Source organism: Eptatretus burgeri, chromosome 4 (genome assembly GCF_056783735.1).
Source record: "Eptatretus burgeri isolate ZD-2024b chromosome 4, Ebu_testis_v1, whole genome shotgun sequence".
NCBI lineage: Eukaryota > Metazoa > Chordata > Myxini > Myxiniformes > Myxinidae > Eptatretus > Eptatretus burgeri.
Window position 1 is genome coordinate 137994778 of NC_140964.1, and position 24513 is coordinate 138019290.

At 44.6% G+C, this 24513-nt stretch overlaps 1 protein-coding gene across 1 annotated transcript in view; it reads left to right on the forward strand.

Moving 5' to 3' along the window:
* The window catches only part of LOC147029216 (uncharacterized), a 65151-nt gene that overhangs the window by 19337 nt on the left and 21301 nt on the right, over positions 1 to 24513 (forward strand). The gene's annotated exons all lie outside the window — the stretch shown is intronic.

Sequence of the window (24513 nt, forward strand, 5' to 3'; positions counted from 1 at the left end):
CTCTCCCTTCCACAGATCTCATGTCTCTGTTCTGCACTGTTTTGTCCTTCCCTCTCTCCCCCCTCTTGTCTCCTGCCCCCCTTTGTTGTGTGTTGTATGTTCGCTCTCATATGAGCCTCGACAATGTATACAAAAAATAAAAGAAAACATTCCACATCAGTTGTCGTTCCGATGATGAAAATTTCTTCTTATTCCGACAAGCAGTTGCGGAGAAAACATTAAAGTTCTGTGCGGACAAACAAACAAACAAGCAGTCAGAGACTGGTACTTACGAAATCGTCAACTTGACCTCTGACCTTGTTTAATAAAAGCTGTCTCTGGAGAAGGTAGCAAGGCAAACCAGAAGTTTCTTCGATGATTCTGTACCAAACCATCAAAAATCGAATGTTTTGGATGTTTGACCTCACTGTGATCTTGACCTTTGACCAATTTTGACCAAAATCTAATCAGCGCTAGCCACCACCCTCCTGAATCACGTGGTGTAATTTGACATTGGTAGCTTCTTCCGTTCTTGAGTTATCATTTTTTGGATGTTTGACCTTACTGTGACCTTGACCTTTGATTGATTTTGACCAAAATCTAATCAGCGCTAGCCATCACCCTCCTGAATCACGTGGTGTAATTTGACATTGGTAGCTTCTTCTGTTCTCGAGTTATCGTGCCAACAAAAAAAACAAACAAACAAACAGAAACGGAAGTCATCAATATACTTACGAAATCTTTGGATTTCTTAAGTAACAAACAGACCCCAATACAATTCCCTCTCCTTTGGTGAGGGGAACAAAAATGGCACTCGGTAAAGCAGATACATCACCTCCGCCAGGCTGAATCGTGACCTCTTCCACCGAAGGTGAAGGGGGTTATATTTTCACCCTTCTCTGCCTGTTTGTTTGTTTGTCTTTGTTTGTTGCAAAATCGAAGATTTTTCAAGTATATTGTTCAGTCGATTTTGTTATTCTGTCTGAATGTCGGACGATCACGTACAGATCACAATTTCAAATGGATCTTCACGAAAGTTCTCCACATGGAAGAGTTTGTCATAAGGAAGAAGCCTGTTGTTTTTGAAGTCAAAAGGTCAACATCGGCCAAAGGTCAACATCTCAGGTGAGATTTCAAAAATCCTCTTTTCATCTAATTGACTTGGAATTTCAAGAGGAGATGCATATTTGGTCATTGAATTCAATTACCAATTATTTTTGAGGTCAAATTTGTTTCATTTATTTTTCAAGTATCGTGATCTGCACGACGTCTTCTTCTTGATTGTTTGATATCTCAAAAAGTTGTGGACGGACACAGCTGAAATTTCGTGGGCCGGTTGTGTGTGTGACACGGACAAACTGATTTGATTTTGGTGAAGATCCGGATCCAGATCGGCCAACAGCCAGCCAGTTTAACAAATTCTGCAATTCACAGAGATATGGTCCACAGATATCCTTTTTCAAATGTTTGCGAAAACTGCATTAGACGTCAATGTATTTTGGGATGAAATGGACTCTGTTCGGGATGACATCCACAAGGAATAACTGCCTCAAGTCATGTGTGTTAGCAAGTGAGCAACCCAGCATACCCATTCACACACATAAGTTACACACCGCTGCACTTGCATTCTTACGTATCATCGGCAGAGATTCAACTCATGAATGCACTTTCGCGATCCACTTGTAGTGCATATTTTGCCAAAGGCACAGAGACAGAGAGAGAGAGAGAGATAGAGATAGAGATAGAGATATTCATTCATTTAATAATTCATTGTTCTTTTACATTCTCCAGCCACAGGAAATAAATACGGTATAAACAAAGTAAAATGCTTACTACCCTTTGTGGCTTCCCCAGAATTTGCCGAGTCTTCATGGCTTTCCGAAAGGTTCACCCTGGTTGATAAAACTATTTCTCCACCAACATCCAGAGTCGTCTGCTTTGAAACAGAAAAGGATAAGTGCAACACAGTTCTTAAAACAAGGGAATTATTGCCTTGCTGACAATGTACCATTGTCAAGGTGATATTGTGTTCAGCCTCATGCAGGAACTCTGTTACACCACCGTGGCAACAACGATGATTCAGACCCGTCATATTGGCTTTCATAATAATAATAATTATTTGACGAGCCACTTTATAACTGCGAGCAGATACAACCGGGTTCCAAGTTGCCCTGCTTTGATGCAACCCACTTTGTCTTCAGGGTATGTTCAGTCTTCTACCAACGTATAAAAGAAAATCTCTGATCTGGCCTGCCCTCCTCTCTTGCCCGCTCTCTTCTCTGGCCCGCCTGCCGTTCTCTTCTCTTCTCTTGTGATCTGAGTCACTCTTTGGTCTTTGAGATGAGCGGTAGAATGGATCGGAAGAGAGTCCACGACCGAGTGGAAGAGCCTGACGCCAGACGGAGTCCAATTTGACAGCATAAACATTTTCATGAACAGATTTATTTTTGCTCTTCATGGTCTATCCTCTCACACATTCTTTTATCTTTCCAGAACCCCCTGACCTTCATCTTTGCACCTTCCTCTTTGCCTTGCACATCATCTGCCAATCATCACACGTCCTCTGACCACACACAGTTGACACCACAGTTTTCCTCCCTCCTCCCCCTCCTCATTGACTGGGAAGCGTGGGGCCGTCGGCCATGCCAGCAGCTCAAAGAGGTCCTCAACACCTCAAGCTTTTCCTCCTTTCTCTTTGCTTTCTAATTTCCTTGTGTCGGTGTTTGATGATGGCTGTTAGGTTAGCATAATTAAGATTGTAGAAGTTTAGAATGATTTTGATCTGCCCGATGTCTTCTCTTTTGTTTATAATTGCATTTCTTTTTCCGCACCTCATCAATGCTTGCTTTCCGTTGCTGTACATAATGCTTTTGTATTAAAAGCTTTTATTATTCCACATGCCTTTCCTCACCCTTGCTTTGCAACTAAATTGCTTACATTGTGATTGTATCCATTTCGTCCTTTCTTTTCATCCACTGGTCCAGTATGATCCTTAAGTCATCAGCTGGGTAGCTTTACCCCACAAAATTTGCTCTTGTTAGCTGGTGCATACTCGCAGCTCCACTCGGTTCCACCTGATTCGTTGAGTAAAGCAGAGTACGCATCCCGGACATGAGAACCCCACCCTTGGTGCGGCCGTCCACCTGTAAGGTACGACGCAAAGTTGTGTAACACTGCGGATTGGCAGTACCAATTGTCACTCATGGTTGCTCAGCAACCCGCTGGAGTGCCGAGTTAGACTCGTCCACCCTGACCGGAGTTGAGGAGAGGTTGTTTGATCGTGGCGTAATTAATCCTCCCCCACCAAAGGACGAAGTGAAAGTGGTTGAATCCTCTCCTTTACAATCCACTGTTCAGGATAGTGTGGACGATATGGAGGTGTCGGAAAGGGACAGCAGGAAAAAAGGCCAAAAATGGACAAACGTTGATGCAAAAGAGCATAATAAGGTTCAGATCGTGTCAGGATCGCGGGACCTCCAAGGTACGTCCCACATCGGAAACCCCTTGGTGGTACCAGAGTTATGTGCGGGTGTGGAAACTTCGCTTGCTCCACTTGCCGACTCTGAGTGTGACACAGAGAATAGTGAAGCGTCTCAGGGTGTCTTTCATGTTTTTCCTGAAAGCCAAACTTGTTCAGCCGAGTTAACAACTGTGTCTGACAGTCATGGGGAAATAGATAAAGAGGAAAATCCCTGTGAGCTAAATGTTAACTCTTCCCTCACAGATGATGATAAAAGGGATGTGAAGGGGAAGGACATGGACAAGGCAAATTCGGAGGGGTCCGTAAAGAGGGCAGAACTTTCTGTTCCCATGGGATCTTTTGAGCCAAAAGTTTGTGTTCCACAAGTAACAGGAGAGGGAATAGATGAAGCAACTGATTCAGACGAAACCTCTTCCCCATATTTCAGTACTTGATGCTCTCAAGAGGATGAGGGGGTAAACGACAACCTTAGTGTCTCAAGAAAATGTAATTAATTTCCTGGATGGTATATTCAGAAAATGGCATGTAAAACTCAAAGATTACTTCTCAAATCTGCACAAATTTATTAAAACTGCAAGGAGTATGATTCGTGAACCCTATCAGGTAAACATTTCAGATCCCCAATTCCAAAGGTTAAGGAAATGTGTTACTCGGGTTGGGAAGGAGCTTCAAGAATAACTGACAGAATGGAGATGAACGCAGCATCCCTGAACATCAATTAGTCCATCGGTCAATGCAAAAAAATTAAATCTTGTCATGTTTTTGTCTGTAATCTTGGCAAATGCATTTAAATTCCTCTAAATAGTATTTAGGACATAAAAAACATGTTGCCAGTTTTTCTATTTGGTCCCAGCGTGATTTCTGAGCAAAAGTATGAAAAAAAAATTTAGTTGCCGTAAAAATATTTTTGGGGAGCCAGACTTTTGGCAAATGCATTTAAATGTATTTCAATTCATCTAAATTATCTCGTAAAATACGAAAACAAATATTGCCAATTTTTTATTTAGGTATTTTGTGCCCTCAGAGTCAAAATATGGTAAGATTGTTAAAAAATTTAATCATTCAGAATACTACACTAATTCTACGAACAACTGATATTTTATGATCTTAAGTAACATTCTGGGCTGCATGTGCGGATCTCGGAAATTTCAAGGTGGGGGGGGGGGCGTCGGGCCCGACTCACGAGTGCCGAAGGTGCGAAGTCCGTGAGGGAGGTCTGGGGGTCCTCCCCCAGAAAATTTTGAAAAATAGGCACCCGGAAATTAGTTTCTGCGGCCTGCTTGAGGCTCAGCAGAATCTCTAGCAAAGCTGGAGTGCAAATGTGAGAAAATTTGGCATTTTTTTGGTCTGTGGGGGGGGGGTCGGGTCCCCAGGCCCCCTCCCCCCGTATATCCGCCACTGGTGTCACCTAATTATTGCATTTGTTTCGTAAGTTGCAAATGGATACGTCCCAGCTACGACTTCATTGCTGTTACAAGTTCTGATTGCCGACTTGTGTCAAGCCCAACATCTGCACCTTCTCATAGAACATAAACGAAGATGGCCCCCTCTGCAGCATAAGGAGAACCACCAAAAAAGAAACAATCAATTGACTTTGACCTCTGCCTCAAATGCCAAGGAGAACAGTGGGTGAACACTAAAAACAAAGGGGGAGAGCTGGAGTCACTGACGTGTCCAAAACGTGAAAGCTATCAGAAATTTCTTGACTATACCAGTCAAAGAGCTGAATATAGGAATCCTGACTTTGGTCATTTGAATCAATGGCTGCATGGTTTGTCAGCGGAGATCTTGGAATGAAACCATGCTGTATGGCACAGGACATGCTACAGTGAGGTGACACACAAAGGGCACACTGACAGACAAAAAGCGGAACGAGAAAGCACTGTCTGCGAAGAGTTCAAGCGTGTTGTCATACAATAAGGAAGGGGGACGACCCATGTCAAGTAGTACCACTATGCCTGATAGCAGTGAATCTGCTGAGTCAATGAAAAGGTCACTCACACGATCCCACGTCAGTCCGTTCAACCGAGAGCTTTGTTTCCACTGCCAAGATATCAAAAACGAAAAGAAACATGCCAGACTGGTTCAAACCCAGAGTAGGTTCACTTATGCAGAACTTCAGACGTTGGAAAATCAGTCAAAAAGATTGTAGATGCCAGTCATAATGACCAATGGAAATTGAATATGGCAGACATCCTTGCGGAGGGAGACTTCCTGTCCAAGAACATCAGGTACCACACAAGTTGACACACGATGCACTGGCAGCCCGACGTGCAGCAGCCCCAAAGGCTCAGTAACAGGGACAACCAGTCAGACAAAGACACTGTGGCATCTATTTCGGCGGAGATTGAATTCTTTGCCGAATTAAAAGAGCGCTTGAATCAAGGAGACATCATCACACTGACTGAGGTGGCTGCACTGTACACCAATAATATGCACGATCATGGAATTCACAACGAGAAAATCACTCGGCGAGTCCTCTTGGAGAAAATCCAACAGAACATCACAAATTTCACAATCACTGATGCACGAGGGAGGAAGCCAGCAGTCCGATATTCCAATGAAGCTGGTCGCTCTGCTATAGACCAGGCAATAGAGGAGAGAGACATCAAAGGAGATATGAACACAATCTTCCGGTGTTCCAACATAATTAGGCAAGCTGTCCTACGGTCGAGAAAGGATGATCCATGGTCCTTTAATGGGTCACTGGTCGGGCGCAGTGAATCAGGTGTACCAGCTGAACTGATCATCTTCACAAGATGGGTCTTGTAAGTTGCAAAAGCGGCAACAACCGAGACACGCACCGAACACTTGCACAACTCGTGTCTCATCCTGACTCAATCAATAGTACAGGCCTGCAAGACAGACAGACAAGTGACACTCACCCCTATGTCATCAGAGTCAACGTTCCACAGTATGTTTGAAAGTCCGAATGGCAGTCTTGCAGGAGTTGATGGCGGTCAAGAACTTCAAGAACTGCAGTGACCTTGGCACATCATATGTCAAGATCATCGACTCAAAGGCTCGAGGCTATGACCAAGTGAGGGTTATCTTTGATAACTATACCAGGTACAAAAGGAAGTATCTTCATTGAAGGAAGGCACAAGAGAACGGCGCAGTGGCAAGTCAAAGGGAATCCGATCCGACATAGTACAAGATTCCACCTGCATCAGAGACAAAGGTACTTTTCTCACAAGCAACGACACAAAGGATTCACTGACTCTGTACCTGGCTCAAAAACTCATTGACATGAGTACTGCTGGGAACCTGGTGATCGTGACATGCAGTGGTGTCGTGACAAACTCTGACTGCCCTGTCTCTGCAGGTGTGAGCACACATGAAGAGGCAGACACTCTCATGATTCTACATGCGGTGGAAGTTGCAGAAACAGGACTCAAAGTCCACTGATACTCCCAAGACACTGATGTCCTACTCCTGGCTCTTCGCAGGGTACCACAACTGGGCATCGAACACGCAGTAATCATGGGCACCAGGGAGCGCCGTCACAAAGTCATGCTGAAACCAATCTATGACCAACTTGGTCCAGATAAAGCATCTGCTTTAATCAACTGGCACGCACTGACCGGGTGCGATACAACTGGACACATACAAGGAAAGGGCAAAAAGGGATGCTTCACAGCATTCCTTGCATCAAGCCCCACGGTACTTGCTTCACAGGCTGGGCTTGGAGAAGGAGCAGAACCGTCCGCTGAAGTGGTCAAGGGCTGTGAAGAGTTCTTGTGCGCACTATTCTGTCCGAGGCGACTCCACATCACCCAGGCGAAGGACCTCTTGTGGCACCTCTTCAAACTACTGAAGCCTGAACAAGGAGTGGACAAACTACCACCTACCCATGGTGCTTGGTTGGAGCATATCAGGCGAGCACATGTACAGGCGAGTGTTTGGTCACAGGACCTGGTCCTAGACCCAGTCATCCCCAACCCTCTGGAGCTTGGATGGCAGCAGCAAGATGGTTGACTGGTGCCAGTGCTGACCGAGGAAGCACCAGCTTCAGATGCAGTTTTGCAGCTGACATGATGCAGCTGTGCATCCACAGACAGGACATGCTCAGGCAGTTGCTCTTTCAGACACCACAATCTTGTCTGCCCTGAACTCTGCCACTGCGCGGAGATGAGGACAAATGTCACAACACACAACCCACTGTAATTGGATAAGATGAGGAAGAGGAGTAACGTAAGGAGCAAGGACTCAGGTGTAAATATATGTGGTTTGAAGTGGGACACATTGGTTCACAATAGGAGTGACTGATGTTTGCAAAATTCTTCATGCGACACTTTGTCCATTGGAAATTCAAATGCTCATCTTTTTGAGACTCCATGTGCTGGTACTTGTAGTGAAGAATTATACATTAATAGCATTTAACTGCACAATATTCACACACAGAGACTCATGACTATATGGAAACATACTCTCATCATGGATTGGATCATCCTGATCATTTTAATGGGTATACTTACTAAAGAAACTAAATTTTTGGTCAAATATTATCGCATTTTTCACACCAAAGTTTATTTTGTACCAAAAATGATCCTGGGACCACACAGAAAAACTGGCAACAACATTTTTTTTCTGATCAGTGATGTATTTAAATGGAATTAAACACAGTTGTCAAGATTCTATATCAAAATTTGGTTTTTTTACATTGATCGATGGACTAAATAGAGACCGCAGTTGTGTGCATCGTCTCAAGTCGTTTCAGCTCTTTCAAAATTAAAAAAAATTAATCTGGTAATGCTACAGGAGACACACATGAATCAGTCTTCTGAGGATGAGTGGCGTCGGATCTTTAAATGTTGTCTTTTTGTGAATGTTGAATGTTCCAGCTCGTCCTCGTCCATTCTTCCATTGACTGAGCATGTCCTGTGTTGGGAAGTTCGCAGCCATTGCCGAAGTAACAGGATAATCGGACCGACGGAACTTGGTGATTAAAACCGCTCGGCATCGCACACGGAACGGGCTCGCGAAGCGCTCATTTCCGTACGAGTTTGAAATTCCCCGGCAGTCGGACCACGTGGGTACTTCGGTAAATTGAAGTTGGCAATCGACCCTACCCCACGTGGTCTACCCATTGACGGATTTCGGTCCAAAACAAGGACCCGTTGACCCCAGACTTATCCAGGGTGACAATCTGAATTCCGGGCAATCGGTCGGGCCGACTTGCGGCTCCGTCTGGCGGTCGGGTCGCGGCCGACGCGCCAGCACGATAACAACATGACCGTGAACTCTTCCTCGTCGACCTGCAACACGTTGACATGTCTCAAATCCCCAGTTTTCACCAGAGCCTTTTGAATGCTCTTCAAGTCCGAGGAGTGCAATGTTTTGGAGGTGTCAGACGATGCCCAAAAGTTTGCACATGAGCCAGAAGTTCAAAATCCCTTATTCTCTGAAATTTCAACCTCTCGCTCATTTCTGCATTGTTTCACCATTGTTCGAATAAACAGAGTGCAAAGTAGCCATCCTGAAACACCCGGTTACCTGCTTTCTCACTTTACTCAAAAATTGGGGTCCTTTCTGCTCGAATAGTGGAAAATATCTTGAAAGCTGTAATTCAAACTTTCATAGACTAAACATTGGGTGGACTGGGGTGGATGAAGTAGTCCACTTATGTCTCTATTTCCCTGAACTTCATTCAAATTGCTTCAAAAAAAAAAACAGAAGGAGGGTATGTTCTCCTCATACTTTGAGGAAATTGGTGTGTCTCATGTCAAGGGGGAAAACGGCTATCTCCAAAATATTTCGAGAAGCGTGTATACCTGGTTTTACAAAACTTTAAAAACCCATGGAAGAAGACCTTACCTGCTGGAGCTTTTTTAAGTCCAGTTTGGAACAAAATGTGAAGTTCTCTGTCTTGGACGAACTGGAGCCTGAATTGGAGACTCGCACATCAAGCCCTGGTCACACAGACATCACTCCATAAGTTTAACTCTTCTGTTCTGATGTTTTGTCCGTTTTGTGATTTAATTGAAAATTGTGCCCAAACTTTCATTGAATGTAACAGATCGGAACCCCTCTTTCTCTTCCTTCAACAGCGATTCTATAAATTTAATTTTGTTTTTTTCTTTCCAGTCTATATTTCTGGAATTGACAGGAATTCTCAGAGTAAACCAGCACTCCCGTTTTTGTCTTTTCTGTTGGGTATTGCTAAACTGGCATTTTACAAAACCAGGAAAGCAAATTTGAAGGGAAAAATGCAAATATGTTTTTTTGTTATAAAGTTATGGTTTTGGCACGAGTAAAAATGGAGCAAGCTTATCTTGAGAGCTCGGATATTGAGGTTGATCTGTGGTACACTGATGAGGTTTTGAGATTCTTTTTGTGATGGAATCCAGTTTGTGAAAGTGTAAAGTGCTTCCACTTACTTTTTGCACATATGTATCATTCTGTGGTGTGTTTGACGTGAACATACATACTTGTTTGTTTTGCTTTTGCTCACGATGCTTCCAGGAATTAAAAGTGCTTGATCTGTAGTGATCTAGGAGGAATTGATGAAGTCTCTCAAGGTTCGCTGACCTTGCTGGGAAAGGCAACTTTGTGGGCATTGGTGGTGGCTTCTCCCAAGGAGGGCAGTCACATTCAGATGTAAGTCCATTGTCATTTCTGGGTAGGGGGTCTAGTACATCTGAGGTAGCGTGGACTGTGTCTCTGTCTATCTCACCAACTGTCGGGAAGGTGTCGGTGATCATGCCCAGACTGATACATGCATCTCGACTGAGGAAGAAGTTGTCTGAACTGTCAGTGATGTGGGTAAGCTGTCGAGTCTCCAGGTTGCTGCCATCTTTGTCTTCACCCGATATCATGAGAATGATGGCACCGATGATTTTGATCCCCTTGTTGTTGGCAGCGTGCATCCTAATTGTGACTGGGATTAGGTCTTTGGTCTTGAAGCCAAGGCCGGAGATAGCTTTCATGCCAGCCAAAGAGCTTTGACAACCAGTATCTGCCAAACAAGTGATGCATTTTGACTTGGTCTTGGTGTAGGGATTGTACCCGAGGTGGTTGTAATCAACCTGGAACGCTACGATCATCAGTTTAACGAACGGTTGGGGCTTTGATGATTTCCGGATCCAGGTGTCAGACAGATGGTTGTACAGGTGGTGGTCCAGGCTCATAGATTTGGGGAATGTTGCATTAGTTGCGACTGTGCGCAGGGAATCAAACACGGCACCTTCTGATTCGTAAGCGTTGGCCTTGGTGGTTGATTTGTTCTTGTTTTTGCACACATGATCGAAGTGATTGGTCTTCCCACAATGCACGCATGTATGACCAGAGGCGGGACACTCCTTCTTTCTGAACTTGGCGAGAGATCGGTGCCCGTGTCCTTTCTTTCCACAGTAGTCGCACTGCTCTGACTTTTCTGTTGCTTTGCGATCATCGTCGTGGTAGCCTCTTAGTGTCTCATTCTTGTGACGTCGGTAGGAGCTGCTGGCGGCATGCATCCCATGTGATCGTGACTGGAAGAGGCGTGAGGCTGAGCGTTTGCCAGATTCTTTAGCTTCGATAAACTGGTAGATTTCTTCGAGTTTCATGTTCTGGTTACGGTCGCCCATTAGGTCGAGTCGAATGTCCCGGTCAATGAGCCCACGGGTTACAGAGTTATAGAGGACCGGTTCTGTGTAATTCACATCTTGATTGCAGTGAGGGCATTGAATGATGAGTTTACGTACACCTGCTTGACCACGGAGTCGTGCCCCGAATGATCTGAAGGGTTCATCTTGGTCCTGGTGCACATCATGTAGTGTAGCGCGAGCAACCATGATGTTCTCTTCTCTCACTGCAAGTCGCTTGATAGCCTTCAGGACATTGTCCTCCGAGTTGTTTGTAAATGTTCCGCCAGCATTGCGAGTCAAGTCTTTTCTTGATTGTTCGTCGCAACATTCCAGCAGTTGGATGACCTTGTCTTTGCCCGTCACTTTGGTTGCATCTGCATTGTCGGACCATCGCGATTGGAAATCGGCCCATTCCTCGCTTGTCCCAGCGGATGAGATCGTGGGTCGTTTCATCTGCTCAACTTTAGCTGTAATGACGTTGACATTGGCAGCTGTGTGAGTTGTGGCATGAGTCGTGATGAGCGCCGCAGCCAGGACTGCTTCAACATCAGGGTGGAGGACTCGCAGTCAGTGATGGGACAGTTTACGGTGGGCATCCTGGGGGTTGGTTGTCTCAGTGGTGATGTGTTCAATGCTCAGCCTCATTATAAATAGGAACTACTCCATTTTGTGACATCCGTTTATTAGATTACAAATGATGAAGCTGCATCTGCAAATTCACAAGAATATAACTGTTATTACCTTCACCAATGTTCGTGTTCATACATGACTTTCTACCGGGTAGGAAGGTTTGATCTTGTGACCCCAATCCCTCTGGGCCCATCAGAACTCTCCAATCTCATGAGGGTCGATACCAACAAAAATGGTCATTTCGGTGGGAGATCTTCACCGAGGGGAGATGGTGATACAGGGTGAACCCTTGGGTCGGATCCTCGGTCTCGTCTCCTCGACTTTCCCCAAGAGACCAAGGAATCCTCCACAGGATCAGACTCGGACACTGAGGAGAACCAGATCACGTGTTTCACTCTGTGTTCCAGAGTTCGGGATCCCCTGGTCGGGTGAACCGGACACACTTTGTCAGTTGATCCAGAATCTCCATCGACTCTGCAAATCGGTCGTAAAATTAATAAAGGAAATGGAGGCGAACAGAATAAACTCCGTGACTTGTTTTATTTTATATATTTGACTGGAATCGATGAGTTTGGGTTCATGGGGTTTATGGGGCCTCGAGGTTCTGATCGCGTCGTGAAACACAAAAGAAGAAGAAGAAGAAGAAGATCGACATTAAAGTCAAAATAATAATAATAATATGAGTTATGAACAACTATAATGGGGATCAGAGATTGAACGGAAAATAAAAGTGATTTTTGAAGGAGGAAGAAGAAGAAGGTGTGAGTTAACCGGAAGTAGGAGGAAGAACTTCCGGGTTCATGTTCCTGTGACCTTGTTCTCTCCAACCCGGGTCCTCGTGGTCGGGGAGGAAATGATGTGAAGAGGAGGAGAGAGAGAGGGAAACGGTAATTTAAATATAAAATAATTCTCTGTTCCTTCATGACGGAAACGAAGGGAAGTTAAAGGAGTTTTTATTCAATGTTTGTTGAGGTGTTTGGTTGTTGATTTAATGAGGTGTTTTTCACTCGTTTTGTTTTATTCACCACGTTGTTTATTAATCATCATCACGAAACTTCGTACAACGAGGATTAAACCTCATTCTTCCTTTTAACTACAAAACTACCAGAAACCTTTTATTATTGACTTTTAAATCCAATTTTATCTCTAAATGAGGAGGTGTAACGAGGTACGATTACCTACTTTACCTGTTCCGTGGGATATTTAACCTTCATCACCTGAATGGAGATAAAAACCTGATTCATCATCAAAAACTCCCAAAGATCGTGTGGGTCTAAAATGTAACATTCCTCGTTAATCTTCGGGGGACATTCCGTGTCAGGGATGTTGGACTCGTCATGGAAATTATTCTGGAATTCTACAACTCACTGGGAACGTCATGAACACAGTCCCCACTCCCCCCACATCCCCTCCCCTCCACCCACAGTCCCCCCTCCCACCACATCCCCCATTTCCACCACATGTCCCATTCTCCTCCCCAACCCTGCCCCCATCCGCGTCACGCCGTGTTCCCCCCCCTTCCCGACACGCCGTGTTCCCCCCCCCCTCCGACACGCCGTGTTCCCCCCTCTTCCCGACACGCCGTGTTCCCCCCCCCTTCCAGACACGCCGTGTTCCCCCCTTCCCGACACGCCGTGTTCCCCCGCCTTCCCAACATGCCGTGTTCCCCCCCCTTCCCGCCACGCTGTCTCTCCGCCCCTCTGCCCCACTCCCCCCTCCTTTCATTATCGTGTCCCGTTTCTCAGATGATCGAACGAGATGAACCTGGAAATTTATCTTCCAGGAAAGTGGGAATTCATGGTGTATCTGTGTGAGAATTACAGTGAAAGTGAATTTACGTGTGTGTGTGTGTGTGCGTGCGTGCGTGCGTGCGCGCGCGAGCACATGTGTATCATCACTTTAATATGTGTTTGTAATCACAACATATTGTTGCAAATTCGCGCCCGCCGGCATGCGAACGGCCCTGTAACTCGAATCATCGCGGCACGTCACCCACCGGACGGACAATTCTGTCCTGACCCTCTCGGACTAACGCCGGGAGCTAGTCACGGGTGGGGGGGTTTAACCTCACCACGATCGCGCCAATTGCCCACCCGCGCGGGATAGGGTTGCTCTCCAAATTCGATCTACCTAAGTACCTGCGCGAATGGTCGACCGGGCAATCGTACCACGCCACAGGCCGACTCCGGAAATGAACCGCTTCAGCGGTCCGTTCCGTGCTGCAGTGACAACCGAGCGATGTTATCGTCGGCCTTGACGGTTCCGATTAATTACCGGGATGTTGCCCCACTACGAACCCCTCACGTGATGCTAGATGGAGGGTCAATAAAAAGGAAAAGCGACAAAGCAGAGCGGTAAGAGTCAACAAGCAAGCGTTTTATTCACACACAGAGACAAGCACGTATATACAGCCATACAGTCAAAAATGCACAAAAAGCAAATGTAACAAAAGAAAAGATGCAGAGCTACAACCGAATACGCGGACACACGGCAACACTTAAACAGTTCTACTTCACAGACGGCACCAACACACACATTTACACAAAAACCCCAAAGAAAAGAAAGAAAGAAGTCGCGACTTCCCTTTTATGGCTGGTGAGTCCCTCTCCCGCGACCGTCAGCGTGGTCGCGCCTGGCCCCGACCTCTCTCGCGGCCGGCGAACCCTCTCCGGCACTCCCCGTCCGGACGCGCAGGTCCACCTCACTACTGGCGCTCCCGCGTCTCCTGTCCGTGCCTTCGTGACAGGGCCGCTCGCCAAACCGCGGGCGCAGGACCTCTTCCCGAAGACCAACTCTCGACAAGAACCAACCAGACCACCAGCCAAGAGGAAGAGGCGGAAGAGGAAGCTCTTAAGAGGAAGAGGCGACAGAGGAAGCGGCCCAAGAGGAAGCGCTAGCGCGCCCACCCGTTTCCGTCTTTTATAGCGCCGGGTTCCGCCCTTCGCCCCGCCCCGTTCTCGGCTCCACCTTCCTTCGAGAGGGTTCCCAAAAAGGGCGTTCCCTCACGCTTTCCCTCAACCCCGTCCCGTGCGGGGGCCGGGGGAGTGAGTTTTTGGCTCTGGGCCAGAGAATTATTCCCCCAAAATGAGACCCCTCCTTCACATGACCTCTGACCTTTGACCTGCATCGCCCCACCTCCACTTCAAAGTGTGGGGAAGTAAAACGGAAGAAACAGGCGGGGAAACCTGCGCATCCTCGCAGTTCCCTCCTTGGCGCCTTTGTTTGCCGTTCGGAAGCGGACGTAGTGGCGAAGATGTAGATGGTGGAGGTTGCGTGGTTGCAGTGTGGTCGGCGCTGTGATGGGGATGGCGTGGTTGTTGAAATGTTGTGTGTTTAAAGTAAAAAATAGAACAGAAAAATGGCAAACTCAAAGCGTCGCAGCCCGGATGGATCACATAAATTCCCTCTATACAACGGGTTTGGGCGAACTACACATGTACCTATGAAGATATCTCACCTGAGGGCCCTTTTTGGTGTAATGCGAATTTCCACAGCCGTAACAATTCATTGTTATTTTCTCTCACAGGAAATTGTATCTGAAATACGAAATGAAAATACTGCTTTTGACAAAACTTGGGGCGAAATTGTTGGCTTGGTTGAAGACCTTATGAGCGACCAAGACCCACAGAACGAGTTCGTCCTTGATGACCCTACCAAAGAGTTATACCTTGTAGACCAGCAAAGTCCTGAAAAGGAGTTTTGCAACAATAGTACTCATTGTGAGTTGTCAAGACAACACCCCCTGAACAAGTTATACCTTGATGATCCAGAATACAAGTTTTACCTTGGAGACTCACAAATTTCAGACATTTTGAAAAATGGAGTTTTCCTTGATGATCCACAGTTGTACTATGTGAGATCTATCACTGAAACCCATAAAAAATGGAAAAATGGAGATTTCCTTGATGATCCACAGTTATACTATGTGAGATCTATCACTGAAACCCATAAAAATTGGAAAAATGGAGATTTTCTTGATGATCCACAGTTATACTCTGTGAGATCTATCACTGAAACCCATAAAAATTGGAAAAATGGAGATTTCCTTGATGATCCACAGTTATACGATGTGAGATCTATCACCGAAATCCATCAAAATTGGAAAAATGGAGATTTCCTTGATGATCCACAGTTATACTATGTGAGATCTATCACCGAAACCCACAATATTTCTGGAAATTGTGATTCTACCTTGGAGTCTTGGAGAGATGGTTATATTTTTGGAGACTTGAAATGTGGGTTCTGGCTTGATAACTCACAATGTGATACGTATCTTGGAAACTCAACAGGAATGTGGTTGTACCTTGGAGACTTGGAAAGTTGGGTTTATTTTGGAGACTTGAAATGCGACCACTCTTTGGGATCTAAACCTATTAAGAAAGTTCTTAATCCCCCTTTCTACATCATCAAACCTGAAAGCCTTAAAAGACAGAATTGGAAAAAGAGAAAAAAACATAAAAAATATATATTGTTAGTTCTGGGAAGAAAGTGCAGGCTTACTCCCCCTTTCTGCATCATCAAACCTGAAAGCCTTAAAAGACAGAATTGGAAGAAGAGAAAAAAAAACGAAAAAATATATATCGGTGGAAATCTCATTTTGAAAAAGACATTGTGTTGGGCGAGGGTTGAGGGGTTGGGGTTGAGATTTTGAATGTGAGGGTTGGGGTTAAGATTTTGAATGTGAGGATTGGGACACACACACACACACACACACACACACACACACACACACACACACACACACACACACACACACACACACACACACACACACACACACACACACCACCAAACAAAAGTTAAGCCTTGACTATTCAGTTGAGGATTCTGTGTTTGGGGTTTACAGATCTAAGAACGTCCCCCTTGACACACATTATATACTGTTATACACCTCGGACTTGGCCCTCGAGTGTCCACAACGGTGAAGAATAGGAGGGAGTGAAGGGCCAACCCATTGCTCCCATGGGTATTATCTGCTTAGTTTTGTCTTTTGTAATTCCTGTGAATAAAATGAACCTAAAATCTCTTCCCCTTCGAAATCATATATCTTACAAGTCCAAGGAACCGTATCTATAACATAAACAATTTAAAAAAATTCGTTCGTCCATCATTTAAGATAACCTTTTTCAAAATGATATTTCACTCCTCAGTCTTAATGACATCATTAGAGCCTATAAGTTTTTTGAATTTCCAAGTCCAAGTTTCAATTTTGCACTGATCATCTTCTTCACGATGAACCGATCAACCTTTTCTCTCAAGGTTGGATTTTGTATCAGGGACAAATTATTCAACATTTCTCGATCGGCTTCATGCTTTTCTTCCAAAGTTGTGTGTCAATATCGTGTCTCATGCATAATCAATATCGTGTCTCATGCACACTTCATCAACTCTATTGATGGGTTTACTCCATGATTTAGGATTGTCTGTCTCATCTAATCTTTTATCCAAGTTTGTGCCTGGACCACAGAAAGAATACCCTGGTAGATGTAATTCCCCTGGTATTCCAGTAGTTGTAAATTTACTTCCTGATAAAAAACTTTTGTATATCTCCTCCGAGTTTGTGTTTGGGGATAAATTGATTTTTTGAACCACACACCGGACAAATACCTTTTTGTATAACCCTGTTATTTTTACTTTTAATATATGAAATATTTTTGGCATTAGTTTTCTTTTGCATTTGAGGCAATAACTCATTTATTTATGAGAAAAATTCCTGCAGAGGCGCAAAAACCTTTTTAGTTTCCAACATGCACATTTGAATCTTAATTTTTAAAACATAAAGAATCCTAAGAAATGCCTTCACTCTCTCCTCCATTTATGAAAGAAAAAAAAATGAAAAACTTGAATCAAAATGAATATCTTGTCGATGTCAATCGTCTTGTCGAAAATATTGCAAATAGACTTGTCAATTCTTTGTTTTCCTCCTCGGTGGGTTGAGTTATTTTCTGTTATACCCCCAATCTTTTTTTAATCTCATCGGTTTCCATATTTTCATATTCATTCTCGCTCTTTCCTCCCTCTCTCTCTCTCTCTTCTCTCTCTTCTCCCTCTCCTCCTTCTCTTTCTTCTCTCTTTCCTCCTCTCCCTTCTCCTTTTCCTCCAAAAAAATTCTGGTCAACCCGAACCTATAACGGTCCACCATTATATACTTTTGTCAGGTCAGGTTCGATCTGTGACCTGCTACAGGTACCATGTAAACCTGTACTAACCTGTTCCATGGTCGGGTTGTCGGCGACTAAACCGTCTCCCCCACCAGGTTTTCTGGTGAGGAGGGTGTTTGGATATGGACACCCAGCAGGATTAAAAACAAAACCTGTCAAAGGGCGGAGGAGCTCCTTGTGAGCCAACGGCCATCCATATCTAGTGCCCAACTGTGTCTGCGGACGTCCTCCTGCAGTTGGGTTACTTCTTATTAGGAGGTTGGTGGCAGGATTTGCACTCCAGCCACCGTAAAACGCTTCATTCCGCAAAACGCAAAAACGCAAAAAATCCCAGAAAACCCACTCCGTGGGAAGTACCTCCTATGCAGCTTCCCTTCGCAGGGCAGCTCACCGGATGATGGGATTGGGGCAAAGCCTTCGGGACCCCCAATCTTTGATAGGCGAGGAAACCACGGGGTAACATCCCTGGGTCAGATTGCGGAGAGTGTGTCGGAGTGGTGCTGAGTGTCGTCCACCAGACGGCGGTCTCCTTGGGTTAACCTGAGGCGGTCCCTTCGGGTGGGTGCCTGGAATGTCCTATCCCTAAGAGAGGATGATCACCTGTCTCTGTTATCATCTGAGCTCAAGCGTTTGGACATCGGGATTGCAGCTCTCTCTGAGGTTCGGAGACCGGATTGCGGCGAGATAATGGTGGGTGGTTACACCTACTATTAGTCTGGTCGCTCTGATGAGTTACCACCATACCCAAGGAGTTGCTGTAGCTGTGTCAATAAGCTGACCCCAATGATAATTGAGGTAACACCGGTCAACGGCGTATTATGAGATTAAGGATTCGTCACTCCTTGGGTGTCATTTCCCTGGTCTCTATTTATGCTCCGACTGAGGCGAGTGATCTTACCGTGAAGGACACATTCTGCATACACTCGAGTCTGTGGTTGATCAGTGCCCCAGACGAGATACACTTCTAGTCTTGGGGGGATTTCAATGCATCGACTGGAACTGATAGGGACGGTTATGAGGTGTGTGTTGGTCCCCATGGGTCAGGAACTATGAACCAGAATAGCACTAAGTTCCTTGACTTTGCAGAAGTCATGGACTTAGGAGTGGCTAGTTCATGGTTTCAGCGCCATAGCTCATCGCTGGACTTGGTATTCCAACGCTGGCGGTGTGGCAAAGGAGATTGACCATGTTCTCATTGACGGTCGTTGGAGGATGATCCAGAACTGCAGGGTCTACCGGAGTGCTTAGTTCTCAATACTGACCACAGGCTTGTTGTAGCAACTCCAAAGCTGCACCTTAAATCCTGGAGAATGGTACCATCCCAGCCGAGGCTGGATGTTGCCAAGCTCAGGGATGAGAGAGTAGCTGAGGAGTTTGCGAACAGGCTGAGTGGACACTTGGGGGTCTGGGTGCTTTGGGGGGTCCTGAAGAGTTGTGGAGCACCTTCAAGACCACCGTCCTTGATGTTGCCGGTGGATGCCTTGGAGCTCACCGCAGGGCAAAGAAGAATTTTGTCTCTCAAGGGACACTGGATACCATTGACCAGAGTCGCAGGGCCAGGCTGAATGGCAGAGCTGAGCTGTTCAGGGAGCTGAGGCGTAAAACTGTACGTGCACTGAGGGTGGACAAGGAGGCCTGTGTGCGAGGAATCTGTGAGGGGTAGAGGCATCACCTGTGGACAGGTGATTCTCGTCCCGCTTACAGGGGGTCGCGCATTACGTTCATCCAAGCCCATCCTCGGGCACTGCAGTTCGGGCAGAGAGTGGTAGGCTCTTGACAGAGGTCTGAAGTGAAGGCCCGCTGGGCCGGTTACTTTGAGCGGTTGTACCAGGCTGATCCCCCAGCTGTCGAGTTGGACGTCAAGGGTGTTACAATCCCTGTTGCTGACCCTCGAATCAACTGTGGTCCACCATCGCTTGTGGAAACACGGACTGCGGTGAACCAGTTGAAACGGGGCAAAGCTCCAGGGATCTGTGGCATCCATGCCGAACTTCTCAAGGCTGGTGGAAATGCTGCACTCGCGTCGTTGCATGCAGTTTTGTGCTCTGCCTGGAACACAGGCATCATCCCAACTGACTGGAAGAGGGGCCTTGTTGTCCCTCTCTGGAAAGGAAGGGTGATCGCCAAGACTGCAACAACTACCGAGGGTGACGCTGCTCTCAGTGCCGGGCAAGGTCTTTGCTCGGATAATTCTTGATAGGGTTCGCCACCATCTGCTTGAGCACCAGCGTCCAGAGCAGTCAGGCTTTACACCAAAGAGGTCAATGATTGACCGTATCCTTGCACTTCGTGTCCTCACCGAACGCATGAGCGAGAGTTTCGGCAGGGGCTGCTTGCAGCCTATGTTGATCTCTGTAAAGCGTTCGATTCAGTGAATCGGGATGTCCTCTGGAGGATTCTTGGTCTTCGTGGGGTGCCACCAAAACTGATCGATCTGATGTCTGAACTCTACTCTGGTACTGAGAGTGCTGTGAAGTGTGGTGGTACCATCTCTGACTTATTTCCAGTTGTTACTGGAGTTCGTCAGGGGTGTGTACTTGCCCCCACACTTTTCAGCACTTGTATGGACTGGATTTTTGGGAGGATGTCGGAGAGATCAAGTTGCGGTGCATCGTTTGGCAATGTCAAGATCTCGGACCTTGATTTTGCAGATGATGCAGTCATCTTTGCGGAGACTTTAGACATCCTCTTGGGGGCCCTCGAGGTACTGAATGAGGAGTCGGAGCCGTTGGGATTACGGATTTCTTGGGTCAAAACAAAGATCCAGGCTTTCGGTGACATCTTGGATGCTGCTGTCCTGTCTGTGTCTGTTTGTGGTGAGGATGTTGAGGTCGTGGATAGATTCACTTACCTTGGCAGTGATATTCATGTCTCCGCAGGTTGTGAGCCGGAGGTCAATAGGCGTCTGGGTCGGGCCTGGGGAGTCATGGATTCACTGGATCATGGGGTGTGGCGCTGCCGGTACCTGTGCGGGAGGACGAAAGTCCGAGTCTTCAGGTCCTTGGTACTTCCAGTCTTGCTCTATGGGTGCGAGACTTGGACTTTGACCAAGGATCTGAGACGGAGACTTAATTCCTTTGGTACCAGGTCTCTTCGGAGAATCCTTGGCTATCGCTGGTCGGATTTTGTGTCCAACGAGCGGTTGCTGAGAGAGACTCGGATGAGATTTGTTACCTGCATAGTCCGTGAGCGTCAGCTGCGGCTGTATGGACATGTGGTTCGGTTTCCTGACGCTGATCCTGCTCACCAGATTCTCTCAGCGAGGGAGTCTCATGAGTGGAGGAGGCCAGTGGGCCGGCCACGTGCCTCATGGTTGCAGCAGGTTGACCATCATCTCAAGGAGATGGGGATGGGCCTGGCATCTGCCTGGGGGATGGCCAGACGGAGGCCCCTGGAGTACCGGCGGAAAGTGGACGCAGCGACGCGCTGTTCTGGCACATGCTCCCATACCTGACCTGACCTGAGGGTTGAGGGGTTGGGGTTGAGATTTTGAATGTGAGGGTTGGGGTTAAGATTTTGAATGTGAGGATTGGGACACACACACACACACACACACACACACACACACACACACACACACACACACACACACACACACACACACACACACACACACACACCACCAAACAAAAGTTAAGCCTTGACTATTCAGTTGAGGATTCTGTGTTTGGGGTTTACAGATCTAAGAACGTCCCCCTTGACACACATTATATACTGTTATACACCTCGGACTTGGCCCTCGAGTGTCCACAACGGTGAAGAATAGGAGGGAGTGAAGGGCCAACCCATTGCTCCCATGGGTATTATCTGCTTAGTTTTGTCTTTTGTAATTCCTGTGAATAAAATGAACCTAAAATCTCTTCCCCTTCGAAATCATATATCTTACAAGTCCAAGGAACCGTATCTATAACATAAACAATTTTAAAAAATTCGTTCGTCCATCATTTAAGATAACCTTTTTCAAAATGATATTTCACTCCTCAGTCTTAATGACATCATTAGAGCCTATAAGTTTTTTGAATTTCCAAGTCCAAGTTTCAATTTTGCACTGATCATCTTCTTCACGATGAACCGATCAACTTTTTCTCTCAAGGTTGGATTTTGTATCAGGGACAAATTATACAACATTTCTCGATCGGCTTCATGCTTTTCTTCCAAAGTTGTGTGTCAATATCGTGTCTCATGCATAATCAATATCGTGTCTCATGCACACTTCATCAACTCTATTGATGGGTTTACTCCATGATTTAGGATTGTCTGTCTCATCTAATCTTTTATCCAAGTTTGTGCCTGGACCACAGAAAGAATACCCTGGTAGATGTAATTCCCCTGGTATTCCAGTAGTTGTAAATTTACTTCCTGATAAAAAACTTTTGTATATCTCCTCCGAGTTTGTGTTTGGGGATAAATTGATTTTTTTTGAACCACACACCGGACAAATACCTTTTTGTATAACCCTGTTATTTTTACTTTTAATATATGAAATATTTTTGGCATTAGTTTTCTTTTTGCATTTGAGGCAATAACTCATTTATTTATGAGAAAAATTCCTGCAGAGCGCAAAAACCTTTTTAGTTTCCAACATGCACATTTGAATCTTAATTTTTAAAACATAAAGAATCCTAAGAAATGCCTTCACTCTCTCCTCCATTTATGAAAGAAAAAAAAATGAAAAACTTGAATCAAAATGAATATCTTGTCGATGTCAATCGTCTTGTCGAAAATATTGCAAATAGACTTGTCAATTCTTTGTTTTCCTCCTCGGTGGGTTGAGTTATTTTCTGTTATACCCCCAATCTTTTTTTAATCTCATCGGTTTCCATATTTTCATATTCATTCTCGCTCTTTCCTCCCTCTCTCTCTCTCTCTTCTCTCTCTTCTCCCTCTCCTCCTTCTCTTTCTTCTCTCTTTCCTCCTCTCCCTTCTCCTTTTCCTCCTCTTCCCTCTCTTCTTCAACTCCTTCCTCGTCCCTTACTATCCTTGAATCACTTCCACCCCATAGAATATCATGCATATATTCATCAGGATTTCTTGTTATTCCTGTTTCCAAAATAATTTTTTTTACAACAGGAAACTAATAAAATTTCTAAAAGAGCCTTACCTTTTCTTAACGTTATAATTTTTTCATTATTTAACATTCTAATTAAATCTAAATTTGTCGGTTTATCAACATCAGCATAATGCCAATCTTTTCTTGAAAATACCTCATTCTTATGTTGTACAACATATTTATTAAAATACCGAATACCCTTTTCTTGAAGGTATGCTTGGACACAGAAATGATAATTTTCTCGAAGCCTTCTTACTGTCATTTATGTATTAGAAATATATGTTAGAATAATATTATGGCACGAAACACCTCCCCATCTTCCCAAAGTTAAATAATTTTGTATTTCCTCACTAATTTTTTATAATCCTGTTTTTTTCTGTTTTCATGATAGAAACTTGGGCAAAACCATGATTATATTTACCCTTATTAAATTCTTTTATTTGTTGTTTATGAATCGTGGCTCCACAAAACTCATTTTCTGTACCAAGTGGATACCATTCTTCCTTACGAGACTGATTTAATTGTTCCAGGTCTTCTTGGTCAATTTTAAATGACCAATTATACCCTAAATCATTCATATCATACCCCCATTGTTCTATTCTCATGCAAACGATACGCCCTTCTTCATAAAAATTTATTTTAATTCGAACTGTGAATTCTGTATGACCTTGAGATAAAATCAACACTTCTGTATCTTTGGAATACACGGCCGTTTTATTTCAGGATATATATCGTGATAAATCGCTTAATCTCACCAAGTCATTCGCCTCAGTCGGTCTTGGATAATTTTTTAATTTACAAGCATTTTTCATATTAATATTTTTGGTTGTATTATATTTATGTCGTTCAGCCTGTGCCTTTGTGTAATAATTTGATTAATCAATATCCAGTTCTTGGCGTACACCAAAGATAGAACTATCTTTACCAACATAAGTCATTTATATTATATCAAAAATAATGTCATTAATTTTTTTTATTTTTGTTGAGTTGAAATAACACATATTGACATAATTGACCACAACACTTGGAATTCAATTCTTGGACTTGAAATGTTTGATAAACACAATTCTGTAAGAATTTTATGACTTCAACAGGTGGTGGAAGACCAAAACTATCAAAATAATATTTGTCTTGACTATTAAAAATACAAACCCAATGAGAACCATTCCCATTATTATCTTCGAAGTTCATAATATTCTTTGCATGTTTAGGCACATTTGTTAATTCATCTCTCACACAAATAACCACATTATGAATTTTTAATTTCTTACAATATTTGACAAGTTGTAAATTTGATGTTGTATTCTTTCCAAATTCTTTAAACCACTCATCAATGCTCATTTATTTATTAGAAATATATAATCCATTACCTCTTTTATTTAATTTTACACCTGCTTGTGCGATAGAAGAAAGCATATCTCCAACTAACAATCTCGCTTTATCAGGCAGACCTTCAATTTTTTCAGCAAAATCTACAATTACACCACATCCACTAATTTGTTTCTCCAACTCTTTGTTTTTTCTTTCCAATTCTTTTTGAGCCTGGAGTTGAGCCTTCCTTTCGTTGGCAGTTTTCACCGCAGTTGAAATACCACCCGTCAATGCTCCAACCGCACTTAAACCGGCAAATAAAGGAATTAAAAA